Below are 19,834 nucleotides of genomic sequence, written 5' to 3' on the forward strand. Positions count from 1 at the left end.
AATCATAGAATTGTTCTTAATCAGCTACATCAAAAAGCTTTAAAATATAGAGAATTATAAACTGGTGCAGTTTAAGAACCAATTTTCTCGGCTCCAGTCACTCAACAAAGTGACTGGACAGTCAGGTCCAGTCACTCACTGGAACTGACTGCTGGTGTCCCAAATCTTCAGAAATGTTTCAGACAGGACTAGATTGTTTAAGACATTCTAAAGTCCACAAACTGCATTATATATTAACTCCGGTCATCTTTGCTTTACATAAATATTTGTTTGATCGTCTGAAATGTACAAAAAAGAAAAAAAAAGTGAAGGAAATCTGTAAGGGGCCTTATAAATTTTACATATGTGTATATCTTTATGTTGGTAGCCATGGCAGCTGATAATGTAAAATCCAACATTTTTTGGTTGTTGTGTATTTAGAGACAGAAATCAGAAAGATCTGTTGCCACTTCTGTTTTCACATACAGGGATTTGTTTTGGCATCTGGTGCAAACATAAAAAAAAACTAGAAAAAAATGTAAAAACCTTATAGAAGAATAAGTATAACCAGTCCAACCCCAACAGGAGGCAGCCTGAAGGCATCCTAATCACAAACAGCTGGAACTAACTCCCTTTGTTGCATAAATCAGTTCAAAACATCGTTCTATTTCAGCCCAAATGTTTTTCATTCGGTCTAGTCCAATCCAAGCGTAAAGCTGAAGCTCATGGCTCTGCATGCACAGAAACATTGGGAGCGTCCAAGCATGGACCAGATGCACCAAAACTTTTCACTCTTTGGCTACAGTTTTACAGTTTTCAACTAAAATGCATCGATTTAGCAACTGTTTGTTGAGAAGAAAACATGTTTCAGTCATTTTGCGCCAGGAATACAAGATATTTTTTTCTGCTTTTTTATTCCTTTGTAAAATGCGGCCAAAAGTTTCTGTTTTATGTTTTCATCAAAAGGATTCCATAAAGAATCAAAAAAATTGTTTTGATGTTCGCCTGCAAGCCAATCCCAATCGCTTTTCTATTGCTATATATTACAATGAAATATATGTTTGTTTTCATCAGTAAACCTTTTAATGTCCAAAATCCTGACAAATGAATCGATCTGATTTCCCTGTGAATGCCTGTAGACTCATGAATTGTTTAATTAAAGCATATGAATCAATAGTTTGCCCTGTTCCCTGAAAGGCAGTGACTTATAAACCAGATCAAATCCTTGGATCTTAAGTCTTGTAGGTGATTTTTCACCCACACTGCCAGCTATGTAGCTGTATTGACTGCAGAGGGCCTCTGGGGAATGTTACTGATTTTCTGTCTAGAGGAGACAGTTAGGGGCTGAGAGGGGGGATGTGGGGCGGATCAGGAAAGCCAGAGAAAAACAGCCGAGGCGTCTCCTGATACTACATTGTTGGCTGGATGAATCCTGTGAGTTTGAACTTTCTTGTTGAAGCAGAACAACAGAATGGTTCCTCGTCTCCCTCGTCAGCCGGACTGGATCCCCGGGGGGATCATTAAAGGTTCATTTCTCCTCTATGTGCCTCCCATCACGCTGCCCCCTCTGAATCATATCTGCTCTGCAACGTTGTCCTCCTCCACACGCTCTAATTTTGCTCTTGGAAAAAAAAATAAAAAAGAATCTCTCTCTTGACCTTTTTGCTTTCTCTTTTCAGCTTCCTCTTGTTACAGTTTCAACCAAGCTCACTGAAATGCAGCAAGTGTGACAAGTTACAGACACTGTTCTATTCTGCTTCAATCTTGGAAACATTCGTAGTTCTGATCTGTTTGTTAGCAATGAGAGAGAAGTTTCAGATGTGAATTTGATCTTCCTTTGATCAAATTTACGATAAAAAACCAGAGGTCGTTTGACAAAAGACTATATATCTGCTAAATGTGACATTAATCTATATTCTTGTTAGTTGTAATACATTTTATATTCATTTTGTTCAAAGTCTTTTTGGAATAAGAAAGATAAACTTAAAAAAAAGTAAAGGAAATCACCATATACCCTAAAGACCCAGATCTATTATTATTGTATTGTTGAACAAGGAAATCAGCATTTAATAATATTTCTGTAAATGTAAATTTAAAATTAAGATTGTTTTCCTTGCTATGTATCCAAGTAGCTCATTCATAAATGTATCTCGTGTAAATTTAAATCCTGAAATGCGTCTAGACCAGCTGGGTTGTAAAGTCGTAAAGTTTGTGTATGATTTTACATTTTAGAACTACACCAATCCTTTCAGAGTTATATAGTAATTACCACTGCATTACCAGAGAGTGAAATAAACATAGTCCACATTCTGCAGTGATAACATAGGAGTTCATTCTTCTTCAAGTCTTTTCACATGAGGTTTCGGACATTTAAAAGCTGTAAATCTGTCTTCTGAAAAATAAAACTGGATGGAGTGATGAGAAATGATCATTAATTGAGGCAAAGAAAGTTATTCATGAGTTTTTTAAAGAATTTAGCATGGGGATGTATATAAAATGTGTATGAAATGAGACAGTGTTTAAAATTAACCAACATGCAAACTGGATTTAGGTTTCACATCGTGGTTGAGTGTAAATTTGTATTTACAACAAGCAGTGGCTTTTCTAATGTGATTAGGAAATATTTTACATTTATTATTTATGAATGCTGTAAATGATTAATTATGACACATGACAGCAAATGAGTGCTGAGTCAAAACCTCGTTATCAGTGCTGGGTTCTGGCGGATGCAGATGAACTCTCAAATGTCATCTTTAATTCAGTTTGTTGAACAGAAATGATTCCTTACCGAGAAAATCCTGAGTTTAATACGACTCTTTGTCCATTGACGCTATAGGATGGCTTTAAAATTCACAGCATGCATGGTAAACATGAGCGACTGCCACTTCTGATCTCCACTGAGCTGCCACTTCAGTAATATCTTCATCTGCTCGTGTGTAGTTTTCATTTGCGAGCTGTGATATGTGCTGCTAACGGTCTAAATTAGAAGATCATCAGAGCTGCCTTTGGTGAGGGAACAGCTGGCAAACCGTCGGGTCGATACGCGCCAACTCCTCTGGCTGTTTCCTGCAGAGACCATCATGCAGCCCGTCCATCTGCGGTTCCTCCGCTGCCTCCTCTCTGCTGACCCAAGTTCAGCGGCGCGCTTTCCTCTCAAAACCTACAGCCGCACAGATAAAATATTCATCTGCATGAAAACGGAAGACGCACTTGAAAGCAGCTGGCAGGAGTGTGTCTGAGGACAAAACAGCAGATTGGAGGAACATGATTTCATCTAGTGAGGATGCTGAGATTTAAACAGTGTAAATGAGGTCGCTCGCTTCTCAGCTCCTGGTTTTCTGAAGTTAATGGTATGTTATAAATATTGAAGAGCCACATTACTAGTGGTAATATATTATATATTATGTTATCATTAAAATTTAAATGCCAAAAAAAATCACAAGTTGTTGAAGAAAAAACTCTCCAGAGATACATCAGGTTATAGCATCCAGGCTGACGATATGTTATGAAAATCATCTTGACTGCATGTATTTTGAGCGATGTACAATAAAGTCCCAAAGCAAAATGATGAAAACATAAATATTAACCTCTTCTTTTTGTGCTAACGAGCAGAGAGATTTAAAGTCTCAGAGGAAAACATTCCTGAAAACATGTTTGGTAAACTGTTGCATGTTATGTAACATTTGTATAAAATTATACATATTTTGTGGATACATAAGTTTTTGAAATTAATTACTTGCACACAGTTAGCTGTCCATGTAAGGTCGCTATCCATTTACACAATAAACAGTAATCTCAAAAGTGTGGCATGCATTTGTATTGAGTCCATTTTACTGTGTTACTCATGAATACAATCAGCTGCCTCCAGAAGTGAGCCAACTTGTAGACATAGTCAACTTAAATTTAATTTAATTTAATTAATTTTGACTGTTTCTAACTGTCTTTTGCACAGTTTCAATAAATACATAGCAACCTATAACACGATAGATATTAGATTTTTGAAAACAGTAATAACCATTCAGTTTTATAATAAAATCAATTTTAAATAGTTTATTTCAAAATATTTACAAGATATGAATGGTAAAAATGAGACATTTAAAATGTATTGTATAACTTGAGGTAAAATATGTTCATGTTAAGTTGCCAGCCTTATAAAATCAAAAGTATAAAAGGATGAAGTTTCTTTATGAAGAAGTGACTCATATAAATATCAAATTATGAACAGAAATACAGCTGTCTAAAACTTTCACAACGCAAATGTATTCAAGTATTCATTACTAAAATATTCATTACGTTCCGACTTCTTCCTTGGCTGCACTCACACAACCTGAGGAGAAGCTCTGAGGGACACATTATGGTTTGCCTTTAAATAATTATTCATTTGCATAAACATGAATAAATAATTATATATATATAAAAAAAACTCCTCTGTGGGTCTAATTTAATGCAGTTTAAAGATTTAAAAGGAACAGCACAGCAAGCTGGTATGACCATCAAAATGCAATTAAATTAGATAAAATCATTGCTATGTGTGATGATGTATGTTATATCTAAAGGAAATGTCATTCTAATAAATGCCACAACTCGATCTTACAAAATAGAGTTTTCTATTTGCATGTAAAGCAGGACACCGGCTTGATGTATGTGTTTATATGATATAATGAGGGAAATTTGTTTGCAAAGGGCAACTCATTCACTCCAAGCCTTGAAAGCGCAGAAACCCACTTAACACTGACATCTGAGCGCTGAAAAGGTTGACACGTTAACAGCCACCAACATAAAACACTCTGCTGCTTTGTTCACTGCCTGCTGACCTGCGGGTCACTTATTCAATCAGTAATTTTCCATCATCACGCCTGTGAGCTGGTTGCAAAACTGACCTACCTGCTGCTGTGAAGATTTCAAAAGCTCTGCGGCTTCTTTCATTCATACAAAATCGGCTCAAACCAATTAACTAGAAATATGCAAATGAAAAAAAGATTTATTTGCTTTTGTCTTTCGAAAAGATTTTCTTTTTTCATGCTGTTTTTCAGCGTTTGCATCCGGATTGCTTCTCTTTGCCGAGGAATATAAGCCAGTGCTTGAGGCAGAGTGCTGTAGAGATTTGCATATTGTATCTCCTCTCTTGTTGTTGAAGTCAGCAGCGAGCAAATAAATAAATAAAGTCCTGAGCTAGAAAGGCCGGGCAGAGAACAGGGAACAAGACTTTTGCTAATTTCCTCAACCAAAAATTCATAATTAACATGTTCGACGCACAGGCTGCAGTTGTCAAGGTAACTGATGACACCGCATTATCACTTGGCACTGCTGCTCTCTCCATCCTCCCTGTTTCCTCCCATTCATCAAGCTGCCATTGAACAGATCGTAGCAGGGAGGAAAAGGGGGAGGGAGACCCTTCCCTAAAGAGCTCCTACTTACTCAGAAAGAGAAGTTTGCACCATTTTAATCTGGTATTAACCTTATAAAGTTGTTTACTGCAACATATTATTATAGACAACAGGGAGCCCAGAATTATAACAAGGAATTATAACAATATCTTCATGCTTTTGAAAGGTATATATCAGCAAAAACATTATGCGGTCTCACCCTGAGCATACCAACACATTAGCATGTTATTCTAAAGGAGCAGTATGAAGTATAATAGACTTTTTGGAGCTTTATATCATGTTATAATTTTATTCCCTCATCAAAAACTTATTTCTTTCATTCATTGTTGAAAAATCCTTTAATCTCTCATGGCAACCGTTCGGCTGTGCAAAAAGCATGGGTGGCCGTAGCCCCGCCTTCAAAACACAGCACCTCCTCTGTTACTCATGATATCTGGGAATGTTCACTTCACTGTTCTTCAAACTGCAGAAATGTAATCCTTTCAATTGATTGTAAAATTGTCAATCAAAACACAGAACCGGTTTAATGCATACCTTGCTTTGTTTTCCTGATAATAGTAACATAATGCACATTTTATAGAAGTGGTGTCATTAGGAACAGCTAAAACTATCAGTTCGTAACACAAGCTTGATACAAAATATCAAAAATAAGGACAAAACGAAGCGAACAATCACACAAAAGCAACTAGTATTTTAATTTTTGGGAAACTGACTTATTTTTGAAACCACGAGCCACCTGCTGGTGATTAATTTAGATGTGAGGGCTGATGATGTATTTTCATTTTGTTTTTCAAGATGCAAAGTGAAATTTAGCACTTTTCATATAATTAGAGAAAATCAAAGGCCTGTATTTTAAGTCCTGGCTCCTCCTGCCAGAATGGTCTGGTCTACTGTGATTTGACAAAAATGGCATAGTGTGAGACAAACGCTCACATGAGAGTGTGCAACTAAAAAGTCCCAAACAGAACAATGTGTTTCATGGCGATGCTGCCAAGTCCAGGAGGAAAAGCCTGGACTACAAATGAGACACTGCAGGCAGTACAGAGGCAGACTGCTCTGTGGGAGATAACTCCTTTGTTTAGCCGGGCTTTGATTCATTCTGAAATATCCACACAAATTAAAGTCTGCTGTACTGTGGAAAAGTCCTGTCCAATTTCTTTATATTGTTGTTCAAAGGAGCCAGCCACCTGGCGTTCCTTCAGTACCCAAGTACCTCTTTTAGCTTTCTAAATTTTTAAAAGTTTGCAAAAGGAAAATTGCAGACTTCTGAAATGTTAGATTTGATGTCATTGATGTACGCAGTTGCATTGAAGGTACACCTACTGACTTGTTTTGAGTCAAGCCGAGCAATAAAGGTTTGACGAGGATGTTTAATTACTCCCCTGGAATGAATCATCACTCTTTCAAAAGCTGCACCCAAATCACAAGGAACTTCCTGCTCCGCTTTCATGTTGGCATTCAGCAGGGACTGTCATCAATGCAGCTGCGAGTGAAACCCCAAACCTCAATGGGCGGTGTTATGTTTGAGAGATTGCCTTCAGTGGGTCTAATTTCAGACATTTAGTGCAAAGTCATGGATGCTTCTAGATTTAAAGCAAAAATAAAAAGAAAGACAAAGAGGAAATGTGTTGTAAATTAGAAGGCAAGTAAGATTGTTCTGAATATAAATTCTTGTGCCTCAAGTGAGAAACTTTAGCAGCCATTGCTAAAAATTACAGATTAAATTTAGTGCTTATTGCTAAAAACTACATGCAGATCCACAAAATTCAAGCTGAAAGCAAAAATAAATACTATCAAAGAGGTCAGTACATTTTCTCAGGTTAAAATACATTAGACAACACAAATATGTTGACAGGAAGGAAAGACATTGCTCACACTGAAAGCTTTGATTAGAAATATTATTGAAATGAATGGTGCATAATGTCAAAAACCTCATACTCTCTTTCTTTGTACTACAAGGCCACAATTTTTGCAAAGTCAAAGGAAACTGTTGATACTGTTGATGAAACAGGCTGGCCATGAGCAATATGAAAAGAAATTCTGATAGGTCTGTTGCATTCCAGGAAATAAAATTCTACTTTTCTGAATAAGAAACAGCTTCAGTGTTAATGGGAGGCAGCACTAGAGGATGATAACAGAGTCTTTGAAGACCTTTTTACAAGCCGTCCTCTTCAGGAGCTTAAAAAAACCCTGATTTTAACTTGACTGTATCTGAAATACAAATAGAAGTGAGAGTTGAGTGGATGATGGAAATGAAACAGTCTGGCCATGAGCAATATAAAGTAGAATTGGGTACATTCCTGGAAGTGAAACGCCAGTCAGCTCATGGATGTATTGCTTCATTAACAGTAAGTAAATCATGTTATGTTAAATTTGCCTGAGAATTACCAGTTACACCCAACTAGCAAGACAGAAACATGGTATTTGCTAACTGTTGTGCAAACTACTACAACAACAGTGTACTCACAACTAGATGTGCACAGATATGTGACCAGTATATTACAGTTTCAAATAAACTGTTAATATTTTATACATGTAATGACCATGTTTTATTTTGAGAATGGGAAAAGTGAAGAATGTGTAGCTTCTACATTGTGTTCCAACTTAAGGGAATGTTCCACTTGATTCCTCCACCTTGGAATACACGCCTACTTCCACAAATGAAACAGACCAAATGTTTACCAAAAGTAATCCAATATCTGTGTGCAGATATTAATGAAACCTATGCATTCAAGAACTGTTTCCTTGCAGTTCTTGGGTCTTTCTGCATTCTCCCTGTTCATGCTTGGGTTCTCTCTGGGTACTCTGGCTTCTTGCCACAGTTCAAAAACTTGACAATTAGGTTAATTGGTCTCTCTAAATTGGTGTGTGTGTGTGTACATGTTCCGAGTATCTTTGTGTTTCCCCGTCCTGGACTGAACATCTGTTCACTTTGTACTCTACCTCTCACCCAATGACCGCTGGAGATGCATCAACTTCCCCGAAGTGGATGGCTGACAGGTAGGACATAAAGTAGACATTAACTGTAAGTAGAGGCTCTCCATACAGTTTGTACCGGGATTTGCAATGACTTCCCAAAATTCAACCACTGAGAACTTATTTATCCAGGACTGGCTGTTTAGTCATACCAGTAAAGTCGATTAATGACTGATGAATGTTTTGCTTAGTCCATTTCCAATCAGCACATTACTATTTACATGACCTGTCACAAGCGCCAGTTTACCGGGAACTTGCGCTTTCGAATATGACAGCCAATCAGATCTGATCATCGGAACTGCCCGCTTTTGGATTGGTCATTCATTCCCAGCAGTTTGGGAATGCGAACGTAGGCAAACGCCACATTAACCAATCAATGAGTTGGCCACGGAGCACAGCGGCGCTCAGAGAGAGTAACATGTTTCAGTGAGGCAGGCGGAGAAGCGGCAGCATCCACGTACGCGGAGCCTCGGTGCGGGTCAGACGTTCACTGCAGAGCCCGCACTCAACTAACGTGACAGGATTACTGCGCGGACACGTCCTCCCCGCTGATGTTATGAGCTTCTAACTCTGCTTTGTTTTTGTTTTCCTTGATTTCTGTTGATGCTGGAGGAGAAACGTCACTGCGGCTAACCAATTCCCCCTGCTCCAGAACTGGGAATTTACAATGAAACATGTAAGGTGACACGTTTTATTTCACCACGCTGGGATCACAGAGGGAACCGAGCGAAGAAAACAAAGGTAAAAACAAACCAATTCAATGTTTGTCTTGTTAGTTCAAGGAAATGTTAAATTAGAGAAGACATCGGAGTGGAAAGTCTTAAATGTTGACTGCGTTTCAGGTGGCAAATGTCATTAAAACACTGCAGGGATAACATAGTTTATTCACGGGTAAATGAATCGTAGAGGTTTTAAGTGACGGCACGTTTAAACCTGTTAAGGCGCATGTGTGGCACTGCAATGTCTGTGCGCTTCACTGCTGAGCTTCTGTTTGTTAACTGAGACGATTAAAAAAAATCCCCTCCGCATTGTGGATCAGTTCTTGCGAGCTATTGTCTCCCACTCCGCCTCTTTAAAGGGGGAAAATGGTGACTGGTGCCGCATCTCTGGGATCAGCATCCTCTCTGCGTAAAACGGCGGGGGGGGGGGAGGGAGGAGGGGGAAGCATTTCATTGCTTTCATTGTGTCGATGTTGTTTGTGCTGCAGTGTGGTAAACTGTGTTTATCACGGGGGTGTTCGCTCTCAACTGCTGCTATGCATGCATACAATACAACACTGTAACGCCTCAACATAATGCAACACAAACCCTCCCATTTGATGTCTTCTGTGATGCTCTGAATGCAGCAGCAGCTTCCATACATTAACTCATCTGGCTGCTTAAAATTAGGAGGTTGTATTTTCCTTCCCCTAAAAGTGTGTTTTCTGCAATGTAGTGGAGTTTTAAGGAAATAAAGATTGATGGAATATTTGCAGAAACACTTGCACACACACTCATGCCTCGCTCTAAGGGGAGCATAATTGCCTCATGAATGTTAATGCATCGTCCTGATGCAGAAACACTGCAAACTAACCGCCTCCCGCCCCCTACTTTACTCTCTCATGGGCCTGACAGGAGCTGGCTAGCCTTACCTGACTTACTCTGTGCCTGTGTGAATTTGTAGGTGTGCGAATGTGTGTTTGGGTATTCATCCGTGTAGGCGTGTGTGTGTAGGTGCATGTTTGTGGATGATATCACCCTGCATATTGTTGCGGGGCCATGTGTGGTTGCGGATGTGTTTTAACTAGGATCATTAGAGCAGCACACCTACACCTGTCTCATCCAGTCACTGAAGTGAGGGTGCATTAGGGAAGTGCTTCCCATCCTCTGTAATTTAGGCTCTTAGGAGTTCACTTGTTAGGCTGCATAAAATAGTTGGTGTGAAAACTGCAGAACAGTAACAAATGGAAAATTTGTTGAAATTCACCTGTGATCTCCTTTTAAAAACTGTACAGACACACTTTCATGTTTCTTTTTTATAATGAAGCTAGCATTAATAAAAACATCCACCAGTATTTGCTGAATTCTGTTTAGTGTTCCTGTCCAGAAATACACGTAAACAGGCCAAAAGTCTATTAAAGGGCCGGCACTCAGACGCATGAAACAAACAACCATAACCAACAGTTCATGGTCAGCAGTTAGTCTAACATGCTTTGGATGATGGGAGAAAGATAGAGCACATAAAAATAGAAAGAATATCCAAACTCCACCGTTTGATTTGAATCCAGGACCTCATTGTAATGCGGGAAGCAGACAGACTTCTACATTATTGTGCCATCTCCAATCACAACATTATGTGGAAAAAAAATAGAAGTTCCAAAAGCCAAATTGATAGTTACAAATTGTTCAGTTTGTCCTGACAGCTGCCTTGGCATAACTTCATTTTTTAAATAGTAGCAGAACCAAACAGGAAGCTAAATGAGTATTTTGGGTGACATGTGAAAGTATTGATCACATCAGTAATTAAACACAGCTGGCAGCGCGTATAAACAGGCTGCGGGTCGATTTGCACCTTTACTAATTTGCAGCCCCATTTACCCATCCTGACCCCGTTTCATTTCGTACATGCAAACTAATCATTTTGTGCCCCGAATATTATTTTATTTATCTTGGTAATTAAGCATTTAATTAAAATATATGGTTTAAGAATTATGTTTGTAAAGTTCTGATCTGTCAATACTAATTTTAACCAATTCTGATTCCTCTTAAAGAACTATTAGTAGGTAGTGGAACAGTAGTCAAAATACTTTATGTTGTATCTGACATCTCCATTTAAAAAAATTCTTCATAATAATCTGAAATGAAAAATGAAATTTTGTACCATATTTAGGTTAGTCAGGGTTTTCACAAAATCATTGAGCTGACGGAGCACCTTTGGTAAATTCAGTTCAGCCTTCCTGTTATCTCCTGGAAGGGTTGCTCTCTCTGACCCTGAATGAACCACAGACATGGTTCAATATGTTGCAGACAATACATTTCACTTTTAGATCATTTCTTATTTCTCTGTGCTTCTGCTGACTTCAGTTCTCAACACCTCACTGATGAGGAAAATGACTAAATCTGAGTCTTCTTCACTCAGTAACAGGTGCCACTCCAAAGAGTGTTGCTGTCAGTCACACTAGTAATGGTTTGTATTCTACCACATCATAGTAAAAACTCTCAGGCTGTTGCAATAAGGTCACTTTTCAAGGCTTTTATCAACACATTCATTGAGTAGAAGCTGATATTTGATGGCAGATCTTGAGTCAAGAGTATGTCAGTAAGCAAAGTATTATTGATGGTTTTTTCTTAACAACAGATGTTTTTTTTTCTTCAAACAAAGTCAAATGAATAAAACTTGACATAAGAAATCAAACAAAAATGTCCATGAAAAAGGTCCTCTTTGTCTATGACAGCAGTTGTAAAGGACAACTATTGACATTTTTACTGTCCTATTAAGAAATGTTAATGTCGTGAAACCTTAATTGAAACCTTCCATTAAGAAATTTTAATCCGGCATCTCATTCATAACAACTCAATAGTCTTTGCTGCCAGTTGGTGTGATGAAACAAATTAATAACTCACTTTGTGAACTGATAAATCAGTTGTTTTGTTTCTTGATTGATCCTTAAGAGAAATAATAAAAACAGCCATCAAGTGCTCTTTCTGAGAGCTGCTGAGTCACACCAACGTCCTGAATGAGGCCAGAGCGAAAAGCCCTGCTGGACCCAGGTGCCACCCGAGGACATGTTCTGTTTGAGTGAGGGGTGTAGCTGCACGCGATTATGCGATTTGTGCAGCACTACAGCTGAATGATCACACTTTCAAGCTGTTTGTAAGCCTCTAGACGCCTACCTTTGGGTGAAATCAGCAAGTTCTCACCCACTCTGTGCAGGCTGCTTGGAAGGCATTCTTGGAAATGCAGGGAATCACTGACAGGTGAGCAGTGAGCAGGTCAGAGAGTTTGTGTAGCCTCCTGACGATACGTTCTGCAGCTTCTAAATTGGTGATGTAACTATCAGAAGTGAGATGTGCTTTAAAATGCAGTCTGTTCTGGGTTCTGTTTTTCAGTTGCATTCTTTAATTTCCTAAAAAGCAGACTTGTCAGGGGTTTTAAATGGCTATGCTTTCTTTTATGATGGGTGACTCCAGCTCTCCTATAGATTGTTTGGCCTGCGAGCTCATTCCCAGCGAGCTGGAGGAGGTGGATCGTCTGCAGCTTTCACCATTCATCATGGCTGTTTTGTGAGTCAGTGGTGATTAATCTGATTGGTGGTGTTCAGGCTCCGTGTGCCCCAGAGAGTACGCCAGGAACGGGCTTATGTGGCGAGCTAAATGGCCTCGACTGCGTTTATGCTTTCGACTTTCGGAGCGTCTCAGGTGTGCACGTCACCGTCGGACATGTGGGAACATGGCTGGTGGTGTAGTCAGCGCAGGGCTTCCTTCAGGAACAAACATTACCATGTTGGTCAGTGACTATTCCACCTGATTCAACATCTGTGGGTGGAAGCTTCAGACTATGAATTTTAAAGCAGGCGGTCTTAACCCTTCACTGTTAAACAGCAGAAGAATTTCCAGTAAAAAAAAAAGGACAAATGTGACTGTGTAAAACTCCACTCTCGTTCTTTATATGGACAAATTATTATCTGTTTTCATAATTCAGTTTTAATCTAGTTTAAGAGTTAATTAATTAGGCATTTTTTTTCCTTAAGCTAAACTAGGATAGTTTTTGCCCAGAAATGGTTAACATCAGAGTTTTTAATTGTTTCTAAAAAATTGGAATACATTCAAATAGAAATGTTGACTATTTGGTGTCAGCTTGTCACTGGGCTTTCATTATGAATATGATAGCTGTGAAAAAGGCTGCCTGGCAGTCTGCTATGTAGCACACTATTTATAAATTATAAAATGTTATTTTCAAGCAGTTGGAATGTTTTAGCAACCTAACAGGTAATGGTTTTATCTTGCTGGAATATTTTAGGTCTGACTCTGAAATACTGGCAGTTACTGGTACCAGCAGTCATTTTGGTGACAGCCTGCACTGCCTGGGTTTTCTAGGAATTTCTGGCAGGAGCTTTCAATATTTTAAAGTGCTTTGACTGATGTTTGAGTATTTGTGAAATCTGTTTGGGGTCCATTAGTGGCTCTATTGACTTCCTTTGGGTTAAAGTTATTAGTTTGCGTTTGCTCATGATGAATAACAACTAGCTGAGAATAAATCTGTACTGAATGGGTTTTATGTTCTACAGTAGGACCGGGAGCAAACGTATGCTCAACGTGGACAGCATTTGTTTTACTTGCAGGTGATGTTGGATGATGCTATTTTCTCAGGATTCAGTATTCATAGTTGAGCTCCCTGATAATAACAAAAAAATCAAATCATGACAAAATTATCAGTAAATAGTCCAACGGACAATATTAATGCATTTAAACTTTAGTGACTAGGGAGCCAAAATAATTCATCAGGTGTGAAGATTTGTCTCAGAGAGACTTCAAACAGGCTAAATATCTTATCGGCATCCAAAGTGTGAATACAATGGACAAATAATGTTGCTCCTTTGAGAAAAATAGTATAGGTTATTTGGGAAAAAATAAAGTATTTTTGAATTCAAATTTAGATTTGAAATGAAAACTTCACACAATGATATTGCTGTGATGATATTGACAGTATATGATGCAGTTTTAACCTAAAGACATGCATGTTAGGGTTAATGTACAGTATGTAGTAGTAAGCCATTCTTTATTGCACATTTTTCTTGGGCTTCCAACATATGAAAATGAAAAATGATTAATTTCCTAAAACAAGAAGAATTTTTCATCAAACATAACATCCCGTAAGAAAAAATGAAATCATTTTAACCTGATTTAAAAATGAAGACAGCCCAAAGATAAAAGGTAATAAAATGACTCGACTCAATAATGTTGAGCTGTTCCAATTTCTTTTCTTGTATTTATCTATAAAACATAAAGTCACATTACTTTGTTGTATAATACAGTGATGAAGTTCTTGTTTGCTTTTTGGTCACGCTTAAATGTTTCAGAGCCTCAAACACGTTTAGCAACCACAGTTTGACTGTTGATTTGATGATCATTTTCTGAAATGATTTGTTATGTACCAGATGTATTCATACCTTTTAAAGGACTCCACTTTATTCTCATAAGTTCACAGTGACTTTGTTTCTCATCTGTTCCTAAATGTCTGATGTTTGGGACAAAAACAAATATTTTCTGCTTTTAGAGATTTTAGAGAGTTTGGCCTAGTCATGAATAGGTTTTTTTTCCCCTTAAATAAAATAATAAGTACAGACTATCTTTGTCTGTTAGGATAATTTTTCTGATCTGAAACACAAAGAAGCAAGAAGAGAAGAAATGTGATTTTTGTCTTTTATTAACAGAACAGAAGTTGCAACAGCCACTAATGAACAATTCTTTATGAATCTCTAGTTGCTTTTTCAAAGTTTTCCCAGCATCCCGCCTGACTGTTTCTGGTCGAGACAGTTCTCCAAGAAAATGGAGGTCAGCAGCTGATGCATAAGGGCAAATAAATCGTCCAAAATACCATCTAATTAAAAATAGCTTCAGCAGCTCGTGTCATGTAACCAGAAATTCACATCAGTCGTAAATAAGGACAGAAAGCGTATAAACACACTGGAAGTGATTTTCATGCCTTGATGCATTAGATGTAATTGGCAATAGTAAACCTTCCATGGCTGCACAAAAGTGACTCCAGTCACAAGGTATCCACCGTTTAATGTGTATACTCTTTCACTCTTGACTGGTCTTTAATTTTGCAAGTTGAACGTCCCTTTCTGTACACAATTAAACCCTTACATATTTCCAGAATATAAACATATATAAATGTTGACAACAAAATTGGGGTTTACACTCACACTGAGGAAAAGGATTATTTTTATCTACCTAACACACTGAAACTGTAAAGCACTTGAAATAAAAACAAAAACCTGGTGAAGTAGGAAAGAGGTTGAGTAAAGCAAGAGCGGAGCAAATGCTGCGAGGTGAATCCGTGTCAAGAGTAACTATGCAATATGCAAATGTTTTAATTAATTACATCATTCCCGCTCAGCTTATTAATCCACATGCTCTTTTCATAACTGTGAAGCAGATCTTGACAGTCACTATGAATGAGGACAATTGTGAGACATCTCACACACTGATTTTTTTTTTCACTCTTTGCTGTAAAGTCCCAAAGCTGCTGCCCTGCAAAGCCACTATTTCTTTGAAAAGACCATCGACTGAAACATTAGTCAAACTAATCCATGTGATAATTATTCCACTTTCCTAGGGAAAAAAAGAGGTGCCATTTTTTTTGGAGACAGCTTTGGAGGGTGAAAATGAAACATCCTGTTTTGCAGTCATGTATGTGCAGCAGTGGGATGTTTGCCACACAATCCAATCTGTTGAAGATGGTGGATGAGCTTGGCAGAAAGTCTGGCCTCACACATCTGCTCCTCCCTCACAGCCAACTGGGAGGCGCCGGTCCAGCGAGGAGCGTTTTCATTTTCTCATTCTGTTAGCGGTCCACAACTTCAGGCCTGAGTGCCATGACTAACCTCTTGGTAAATAATTAGAGTTGGAGCAGCGGCACTTGGTGGCCACTCAGCTTTGCTCGAGCTGCAGCACCAACAAGACAAGTCAATAAACGCTCTTAGCAAGAGCAGAGAAAGCTGCAAAGTCAGAATCTGCAGCTCAATAACAAAACATTAATATTGTGATAACATTTAAGGTTTTTACTGTGTACAGGAAGGGCTGTTTATTTTGCAAAATTAAATCCAGTCAAAGAGGGAATCATGATGCTGCCACCTCCTTTGTTTTTTTAGCTTCCTGAAATGTTAATAAAGTTATTAAGAGCAAACGCTTCAGAAGCTTATAAAGCCATAACATCTTTATTTAGGGCTCCCATATGACTAGGGCAATAAATGCAATTTTCTATTACTTTATTTGTTTTTATTATCCTGGCATTTAGGGATTATAAATAATTTTGACACATCTAGATTAGAATAAGCAGAAAATGCTTTTCATACAGCATGAAAACATCTGATTTCAACTGTATAATTTATAATTACAAAAATCTGTTTTAATATTTAATTTATAAAATATCTTAATCATCTTCTCAAACATGTTTACTCCTCATGTTGCTTCTAAGGTTTGACATCCTGTTTTAATGAACAGTTATGTTATAAAGCGACTGCTTATATTTGTATTTAGCTTTAAATCCTTTTATAAATGCAGAGATTCAGAGATTTGCTTGATTCAGATTTGTCTTCTAAAGCTATGACCTGCTCATGATATTCAATATTTTCCTCCTTTGTAACTGGTCATTCATATCAGAATCAGTTTTTTAGATTGAAAACCACATTCAATTTGTATCCTTGCATATTTACGTCACCGATTTCTAATGTCACATATTTGACAGAGATCCCATTAAATTGCTGAACAAAAGTTTGAAGTGAATGAAATCATAAACTGTTTTCAGCTGCTGAGTGAGATTTCTGTAGTATCCATATCCAAGGATCATGCTCAAAATACCAGTAGTACATTCATATTTCTTTATATTGATTGCATTTGGGCATAAAATAAACTAGGCATTCTTTAGTTATCATTTATCTGGCATGTCCTTCAGTTTTATACATTTTGTCAGGTATCAAATTCAAGCTATAAACTATTTTATTGGCATATTTTTTAAAGCAGATCAACACAAAGGCAAGCATTTTGAATGGAGATTTTTTTTTACAAATAAAAATCTAAAATGTTTTGTCTAGATATGTAGAAAGTTTAGTTTGTAGAAACATTTCTACCTGCAGTTACAGGTGGACGTCTTTTGGCAAATATCTGCACTTGCTTGCTCTTTCTCAGGTAGAAATTAAAAACTGTGCCAATTTTTTTCCCACCCATTTTGTCTAAATAGCTCAGCCTCAGTCAGATTGGATGTAGAGCATCAGTGAACAGCATTTTTTTAAAAACAGTTTCTTAAACCTCCCAACAAGATTAACATCTACTGTAGGCCTTCCACATGAAAATCTTTTAATATCCTGCTGTGATTTATGGTTATCATATTTTCACTGTCTACAATATAAATATGAGAATATCACTGTGCACATAGAATCCTTTTGTTTTGTCCTTTATATGAGTGGGTTTCTAAAGTAGGTTAACAGGCACCAAATAAATCTGATGCTACCATTATAGATTATTTTTCTGTATAATGTGCTGTTACTGTAGTTAAAATGTGTATATTCATTCACTGTGATACCACCAGTCTTGTTATGTTTTGTTTATTTCCATTTGAAGATTGGCCATGTGGAATTTGTTCTGATTTGAACATAAACTGACTTCAGCTCAGGGCTGCATGGTGGAACAGTTTGTAGCGCTGAAGGTTCTGGGTTTACATCTGTCTGCATGAAGCTTGACTTTTCTCCCTGTGCATGTGTGAGTTCTCTCCGGGTACTCTGGTTTCCTCCGACAGTCCAGACACATGACTGTAATATCTGGGTTATTCGTAAGAACAAGCAGGTACCAACTGGATGGACGGATGAGTTCAGCTCCATCATGACTCAGGCAGTGAAACGCCTTATGGTGGAAAGCAACAGGTTACATTACAACTGTAATTAAATAAAAATGTTGCATATTTGAACATTTTAAAGAAAGTCTTAACTTTAGCTATTACTTGACTTTATTATGTGTTCGATATTGCAGCCAGTTAGGTTTGGAATCTAAAAATGTTTTTATTGAAGGGGGAAATGTCACTTCCATCCATCAAATATATTCAGTCTGTAATTGGTTTTGGACAATTATGCTGGAAATAATGTCCCAATTGAATGTTTTGTTTAATGTTTAAAATAATATGAAAGTATGTAGTAGTAGCTGTACAGATGATAAAATAAGACATTTTCAATCGTGGCTCTATGAGGTGCATTTGTTGATCTAATTGTACAAATTCCAGTTTACAGGAAGAAAACTCGGTGCAGGAATAGAAACAGATACTTCTAAATGTGTGACTGAGAATCAATTAGGATTCCTAGAATGTGTTTGTTTCTGTCTTCAGCAGCACTTTAACCATACGCTTTTATTGTGCTTTAAAGTGCCTTTTCATTATTCTTTTAATTAAATGTAGATGGTGTTTATTTAAACTTTACTCCTTTAGCTACTGCTAACTCACTAGCTCCAGTATCTCACACAGATTAAAACAAAAACTACTGAATTGTGACGACAAGAAGGAACTGTAGTTAAACTGAGAGAAAAGCCAATTTAATGGTTTTCATATCCGCAGCCATATTTTGTCATGTTGGAGATTGGCAACAGACCCCCACCCCTGCAGGCAAACTGGATGAATCCATGTTTTGTTACTGGACAAATTTTAGGGTTTGGATTTCAATGTTGTGAGTGAAATCACATCCACTGTAACTCTAGTTTTACACTCTTTTAATCCCTGTTTCTTGATATATTGGACAATTATAATGCTTAGTGCACAATATGTACATTAATACAAAACCAAACAGTTAGTCTGAACAGTGCACAGACGGTTCAGGTCTGCAACAAGCACATCGCCCTCCATGAAAAGCCGTTTTACATCACCGTGTGCAATAACAGACAGTTAATGGAGGCCTGGACCTCGTGGAATACTTCATTCTTTATGTAGTCATCTGAAAACCAGGGTACATTTATGGATTTTTATTTTGAAGCTCGTTTTGTTTCATCGCTGCATCAGTGGACAACACAAGGGCAGTGCATTGACCTTTATGGACAGAGTTCACCATGCTGAAGGCTCTGCAAGCTTCGCCCCACTCCATATTAGAATACAGAGCTACGCTGTTGCAAGTCCTACTGCTGCTGCTGCTGCTGCTGCATGCCCTTATGCACTGGCTCTCTTCCCAGCATGCTTCATAGAAGGGAGGTGTCAGGAGGAGGGGGTGAATAGAGATGAGAGGAGGCAGAGAAAGGTTGAGATTGTGGGGTGGATGAAAGGAAATGGTGTTAAAGGAGGAATTGAGTGGATGAGGATGAGTAAACTGAGAGCAGATTCTTTAAATCATGCTAGTTCTGAGACAATGAGACGGGTTTTTTTTTCCTTCAAATTTGTGGCGCATTTACAAATATTTTAAACATGAAATGAGTAAATTCTTTCAGCGTTACATTTTTTGTCCTCTGTTGTTGTTTTACATTATCTCTTTTCAGTGGTGCTAAGCTATTCCTAGTGAAACACTCCAACCCACGCACAGCCAGGGAGGGAGGGAAGGAGTGAATGGATGGATGGATGGAGTGAGGAAAGATAGTGTTTGTGCCATGACGGAGGGGGTCACCGCCTGTCAGGGAGCTTTTGTGTCTTTAAAACTCATGTGCAGTTGCCAATGAAAGTCAGTCATGCATGCAATATGGAAACAGACCTACAGTGTACTGTAAACATGACACAGATGAACAACATCTATGCTTTAGTGCGTAAACTGTCCCCTAATGCACACA

The 19,834-nt window shown here is 37.9% G+C and overlaps 1 protein-coding gene across 2 annotated transcripts in view; it reads left to right on the plus strand.

Annotated features, from left to right (window-relative positions):
• Positions 1 to 8,728: 8,728 nt before the first annotated feature.
• The window catches only part of shisa7b (shisa family member 7), a 41,097-nt gene continuing 29,991 nt past the window's right edge, over positions 8,729 to 19,834 (plus strand). Inside the window, exon 1 of one of the 2 annotated variants that reach the window (XM_032580974.1) lies at positions 8,729 to 9,083. The gene's annotated coding sequence lies outside the window, so the exon portion shown is untranslated. The remainder of the gene's footprint in view (positions 9,084 to 19,834) is intronic. The other variant, XM_032580975.1, reaches the window with a different exon arrangement.

The sequence above is a fragment of the Xiphophorus hellerii genome, chromosome 13 (assembly GCF_003331165.1).
Source record: "Xiphophorus hellerii strain 12219 chromosome 13, Xiphophorus_hellerii-4.1, whole genome shotgun sequence".
NCBI lineage: Eukaryota > Metazoa > Chordata > Actinopteri > Cyprinodontiformes > Poeciliidae > Xiphophorus > Xiphophorus hellerii.